Source organism: Equus asinus, unplaced genomic scaffold, assembly GCF_041296235.1.
Source record: "Equus asinus isolate D_3611 breed Donkey unplaced genomic scaffold, EquAss-T2T_v2 contig_195, whole genome shotgun sequence".
Taxonomy (NCBI): Eukaryota; Metazoa; Chordata; class Mammalia; order Perissodactyla; family Equidae; genus Equus; species Equus asinus.
In genome coordinates this window covers 1,840,809-1,847,500 of record NW_027224844.1, presented here as the reverse complement: position 1 = coordinate 1,847,500, position 6,692 = coordinate 1,840,809, and positions in this window count along the sequence as shown.

Below are 6,692 nucleotides of genomic sequence, written 5' to 3'. Positions count from 1 at the left end.
GCTCCCGGCCCTCTGTCGGCTCCGAAGGCCCCGCGGACTGGTAGCCACGGGGTCCGGCGGCGCGCGGGTCGACCAGATGTCCGCGCCGAGTGCCGCGGGGACGCGGGGCTCTCGGCGGCCTGGGTGGGCTCCCCGGCCTCCGTCGGCTCCAGAGACCCCGCGGACTCGCGGGTGCGGCTCCCAGGTGGCCGACGCCCTGCCGGGTCGACCAGCTGTCCGGCCCGGACTTGGTCCCCGGACTGGGGCGCGCGGGTCGACCAGATGTCCGCGGCGCTCGGGGCCGGGTCCCGGGGCTCTGGGTGCTCTGGGTGCTCTGGGTGCGCTCCCGGCCCTCTGTCGGCTCCGAAGGCCCCGCGGACTCGTAGCCACGGGGTCCGGCGGCGCGCGGGTCGACCAGATGTCCGCGCCGAGCGCCGCGGGACCGCAGGGCGCTCGGCCTTCTCGGAGGCTCGAGGGCTCCGGCGACCCGGCGGACGAGCAGCGGCGAGGCCGCCGTGGCCGCCGCCCTGCCGGGTCGACCGGCGACCCGACCCCCGTGTCTCGGGGGGGGGGGGGGGGGGAGCGGGTCGACCAGATGTCCGCACCGAGCGCCGCGGGGCCGTGGGGCCGCGGGGCGCTCGGCCTTCTCGGAGCCCCGAGGGCTCCCTGGAGGCTGCGGACGAGCAGCCGCGAGGCCCCCGGGGCAGCCGCCCTGCCGGGTCGACCGGCGGCCCGGCCCGGACTCGGGCCCCGGGTCCCGTGGCGCGCGGGTCGACCAGATGTCCGCGCCGAGCGCCACATGGCTGCGGGTCGCTCCGGCTTCTCGCAGTCCCGAGGGTTCCGCGGGCACGTAGCTGCGAGACCCGGGCGGCTGCCCTCCGCCCGGCTCACGGGGCGCTCGTGTCCATCAGCTGGTCGTGCGGAAATCCCGTGGTTGGCCTCCCTCCCTCCCTCCCTCCCTCCCTCCCTCCCTCCCTCCCTCGTCCAGCCGCCACGTTTTCGGGGTTCGTGCGACTGGGATGAAATAGACCTTCCAAACGTCAATCGGAGATCATCCATCATACCTCTCGAGTCCCCAAAAGCCAAGAAACACGCCAACCAAAACGCTTTTATTATGCCAACGGTTCCCGTTTTCATTCCTATCGTTTAGGGAGGTTTGGTGGCAGCAGCGGCCGAAAGCAAAAGGAAACCCGAGGAAAGCGGCTCCATCCACCAGGGCTGTGTCTCATCGGTGCCGACGCAGGAGGGACGGGCTTCGTTCGTTCGTTCGCTGCGGCCCAAATTCCCGGGCCGCCCGAGGACCGCTCGCACCGGCCCGAGGGAGGGAGCCCCGGCAGGCAGGATGCCTCCGGGGAAATGGACAAGTCGACCGCGCGACCCACAACCCGCCCGACTGGGGGCGAGAAGGAGCATGGAGGAGGACTCCGTCCCCTAGTCGGCAGACGGCCCTGGGACAGGGACGTTCGCCAAAACCTCCCCAAGGCCGCTTTCCGTGACCGAGTCGGCCTCCCCGCCTGTACTCGTCCCGGCCCGAGAAACGAGACGCGGGGTGGATCGGGACCAGGCCACGCACCAGGCCGGCCGGCGCGGCATCCTCCCTCCCCCGACCTGACCTGACCTGGACGAACGCCTCCCCATCGCCCGCCCCCGCGAGGCTGATCCGTCCGGCCTGTGAGGAGGCCGCTTGTCGGGCGCCACCTGCTGCCCGGCATCCTCTTATATAGTGTTCGAGGAGGTCGACCAGGTGGCCCGGCCTGGATTGGGGGGGGGGGGGCGCGGGGTGCGGTGTCCCGGGCGGCGGGGGACGGGGGGGTAGGAGTGGAGAGGGAAAGGTGGGCGTGGAGAATGCCGGGGTCGGGGGTCGGCGCGGGGCGGGGCGGGAGTTGGGGATAGGGGAGGGGCGGGAGGCCGTCTGGACATGGAGGGTCGGAAGAGCGGTGGTGACAATGATTTTCATTATCATTTAGAAAGAAGAACGTGGACTTCTTTAGAGGAGTCCTTTGAATAGCTTCTCCATTTAGTTAACATACATCCAAATGGAGGTCGGGAAACTTGGGTCCTGTTAACATATGGATGGAAGTGGAAAGAACTATCGCGATGACCGTCCTTGTGTTTCTTTTATTTTTTCTTTCTTCCTGCTCCCCAAAGCCGCCCCCCCCACCCCCGCCCCGCCCCGCCCCGCCCCGCCCCGCCCCGTCCCGTCCCGTCCATAGTTGTAGGTTCCAGTGGTAGGTCTTTCGCGTTTCTGCTATGTGGGACGCCGCCTCGGCGTGGCTTGAAGGGCGATGCTGGGTCTGGGGCTGCGCCCAGGATCCGAACCGGTGAAAACCTGGGCCGTCGAAGCCGGGGGCCGGGGTGGGGGGCGCATACTTGACCGCTCGTCCACGGGCTCGGCCCCTGGCCCCTTGTTTTCTAGGGAGAGAGACAGAGAGACCCGATCCATTTTCCCTTGGCCTCTAAAGCGTGCGTGTGGTCGAAAGGCGACAGAGAGAGGGGTTCTGGTCCAGAAAGCCCCGACTGCGCTGCCGCGGGGATCGGTCGGTTCCGCCCGAACCGTCCGAGTCGGAAAGGAACGGACAGCTTTCCTCCTTTGGGCCCCTGACTTGGGGCCGACAGGGGAAGAGGAACAGGCCTCTCTCCCTCACACCCTGGTCCCTTCCTCCAGGACGCCCTCCTTCTAGTCAGCCCGCCTCTGGCTTTTCCACACGCCGACGACCGCTCGTCGGCATGGACCCACCTTCCTTGGGGGACACCACCACACGACTCTCCCACTCGTCTGCCTGCCTTTCGTTGGCGTCGCTGCCAAAGGCGAGGGGTAGGGGTGGCGGTGGCAGGGACGGCAGGGGCCCAGCGGCTCTCTGGCGGGTGAAGAAGTCTTGCTGGTTCTCCTAGGTCGGTGATCTTTCTCGATCTCCACACACATTCTTCGTTTGGGGAGCCAAGAGACGCCCTCTGAGGAATCCCTATGGCCAGGGTCGATCACTTACTCGCTCACTGCCTCGGCCTCGGCCTCGGCCTCTGTCCGTCTTGTCTCTCTCCCTCCCTCCCTCCCTCCCTCCCTCCCTCGTCGGTCTCTGTGTGTGGACGTCTAGGTGGAGGCGAGGCAGGGAGGCCACCCACCCACCCACCTACCTCGTGGTTTACCACACGCTCTACACGGAGGTAGAATTCCCATCCCACCGAATCCATCCTTTCCACGGGACACAAGCCAGTGGCCTTCGGGAGTCTCTCTCCCCAAGGTGGCGCATCCGTCATGGCTATCTATTTCCAGAAGGTTTCCGTTTCCATCCCCTCCCCCCGAAAGAAAAAACGGCCCCACTCCCGGATCTGCCCCACCACGATCACCACCACCACTGCTGCCGCCGCCGCCGCCGCCATCTGCTGTCGCCCTCTAGGGTTGGACCGTTCTAGCTCTCTCCTCTGTGTGGAATCGCAACGTAGGTCGCCTTGGATGTCTGGCACCTCTCACTTAGCAGAAGGTTTTGGAGGCTAAGGCTGGGCCACGCTTTGGCCCGGGTCAGTGTTCCGTTCCTCCGGACGGCTTCCTCGTTTTCCACGAGAAGGAGCCGTGAAGACGGAAAGGAAGGGCGGATGGATGGCTTTTCCCGTGCTACCGAGTCCCTCTCCCCTTTTCCCCAAAGCGTGAGGGGCGGTCGAGAGGATCGTCTCTGATGACAAAAGTCAGAGGCACCCCGGGTCAGACACCGTGCGAGGCGTTGGTGTGTTCTCGAGAGGAGAACACGTCCCCGTCAACGTTTCCTGTCGTTCTCGTTCCGAAAGGATTCACGCGCCACCCCGTCTCCCTCAAGGTCTTAGGGCTGTCGTGCTCCGCAGCCGTCACGTGTCGTGGATCCTGGGCACCACCACGCCACCCCGCCCCCCCCCCCCGCCATAGCTGTCGATCGCTATGTGGCACGCCTACGTTTGCCCAAAAGAGCAGTCCGATGGACAGCGTGGTGCTTTTCCCAGCAGGCAGGCAGGTGAGAGTCACCCCTCTAGAAGGTTTCCAAGCCCCGTTCCATTCTCAGAGGCAGCTCCTTTGGCCATCAAGGAGGCAGGCGATGGGGGTGGGGGTGGGGATGGGGATGGGGCAGGGGCCTCTGTCCCTCTGTCGCGGTAGAAATGATTGGGAAAGGAGGGACGATGGGCGTAGGTCGACCATCCTGGGCGGTGGTGCTTTGGGAGCTTTTTCTAGAAGAAGGAGCGAACGGCGTTCCCTGGGAAGGGAGGAAACCAGAGGAGGTCCCCCTCAGACCGACCTGGCACGAGAAGGACACACTCTCTCTCTCTCTCTCTCTCTCTCTCTCTCTCTCTCTCTCCCTTTTCTTCCTGACTTGAAATCAGGAGACAAAACTCCCCTGCCAAAGGGGCCCTCCCAAAACGGGGAGTGAGGAAGACCTCCTTCTCTTCACGGCTGAAGTTCTCCCTGCCTTTCCTGGACGGGAAGGATAGCACCTACGCCCGCTGCCGTCGGTGACTTTTAGTCCCCCTGGAGAGGAAGAAATTCTTTCCCGTGGCCGAACCCTGGCGGTTCGTTCGTGCTGCAGAGGACGTGACCCTCTCTGACACACCCAGGAACCTCCTCGCTCCGGGTCGAGGAGAGGGAGTTCTGTTCTGTGGTTTAGAATGGTGCTTAAAAAGGGATGTCGCTTACAAAGGGTCCTCGTCCCCCTTCCTAAACCTAAACGGACGGCTCGGCTCGGAGGCGTGAGATACGTTTCGCATCCTCCTCGTCGTCTTCACTCAAAGTTTTATTGGAGTTTGGAAGATTTTATTTTTTGTCTTTCCTTTTTCTCCCCAAAGCCCCCCGGTACATAGTTGTGTGTTCTTCGCGGTGGGTCCTTCTAGCGGTGGTATGTGGGACGCCGCCTCAGCGTGGTTTGATGAGCAGTGCCGTGTCCGCGCCCGGGATCCGAACGAACCGATGAAACACTGGGCTGCCTGCAGCGGAGCGCGCGAACTTAACCACTCGGCCACGGGGCCAGCCCCTTACTGGATTTTCAAAACAACTCCGGGGGCCGGCCCTCTGGCGCGGCGGTGAAGTTCGCACGTTCTGCTCCGCCGGCCCCGGGTTCGCCGGTCCGGATCCCGGGCGCAGGACCCGGCACCGCTTGGCGAGCCACGCTGTGGCAGGCGTCCCACCTGGAAAGTAGAGGGGGATGGGCACGGATGTCAGCTCAGGGCCAGTCTTCCTCGGCCGACAGAGGAGGATTGGTGGCAGATGTTCGCTCAGGGCTCATCTTCCTCAAAAATAAAATAATAAATCGATTCGATAAAATGTCAAATAACACAACCGCGGGATCACGCTTAGAGTCACCCTTGGCCCGATGATGCCACTCCCCACCCCCCCACCCCCCTGCCCCCCACCATTTGGAGGTGCCGTCAGTGGGATTCGTTCCTGTTTGTCCATCTTTCTTCCTCTTTTTTTTTTTTTTTTTAAAGACTGGCACCCGAGCTCATTGCCAATCTTTTCTTTTCTTTTTATTCCTCCTCCTTCTTCTTCTTCTCCCCAGAGCACCCCAGTACCTAGTTCTATATTCTCTTTGAGGGTCCCTCTGGTTCTGCCGTGTGGGACGCCACCTCAGCGTGGTTTGATGAGCGGTGCCGTGTCCGAGCCCAGGATCCGAACCTTCCAAGCCCCGGGCCGCTGAAGCGGAGCGTGCAAACTCAACCGCTCGGCCACGGGGTCAGCCCCTTCCTTCCTTCCTTCCTTCCTTCCTTCCTTCCTTCCTTCCTTCCTTCCTTCCTAAGGAGGAGGAGGCAGGCACTGTGTGAAGTCGCCAGTGAGTCTGTGGAAAGAGACGGAGGATTTCCCATGGGAAGCCGGGGCGGGGGACACGGACCGATGTCGTGCGAACTTGAAGGTGAAAGATCAAAAAACCCACACACGCCTAGAGCGGTGGGTTGCCCGTTAGGAGTTTGCTTGCCGGGCCCATAACGCAGGGCTCATCGATGAGCCAAACCGTCCGTGATCCTCAAGCAGTCTAGTAGGGTTAGAGAAAGGAGGGGGGCACTCTTTCTGCCCCAGATGAGGCGAGTTTCTCAGACAGCCACCCTGCCCCAACATCTCCCCTCCCTGCCTCCCGGCCCTTGGTGGACTGCGGCCTAAGGGTGGGGGAATTGAAGAAAGCCGTTCAATGGAAAAAAGCCCGAGGCCATGGGAGAGAGCTTCCTGCACTTGAATGAAGCCCTGACGCCAGGCCCATCGGAATGAATGGGCCTGACCTCCCCTCCCCCCTCCCCCCTCCCCCCTCCCAGGCTGGCGACTCGGCAGTGGAAGGCTAGGGGTTTCTTCCGAAATGGTGAACCGGCCCCCTTGTCCACAGGAAAACCACACACGGGTACAGCCTAGGCCGGATCTCAGGCCAAGTCGTCAGGGTGGCAAGATGATGGCGGATGAGAGGAAACTTGTTCTGGGACCGCACCGCCCCCCCCCCATCGCCTCTCTGGCTGAGAAGAGGGCTGGGGAGCGGTGAGGGTCAGGGGGAGAGTGGGGGCGGGGCCGGGACAGGGACCACCGGGCAGTAGGACGGGAGTAGCCCTGAGGCCTGCCTGCCTGCTTCCTTCCCTGCCGGCGCAGGGCTGAGAGAGGCACGGGGCACGCTGGCTCCTGCCCCTTCACTCATTCGGGAAGCCTCCTGTTGTTGCTCCTGAGGTGCCGGCTGCGGTGACAGACAGAGCAAAACTCCTCTCTCTGTCTATTTCTTCAAAGG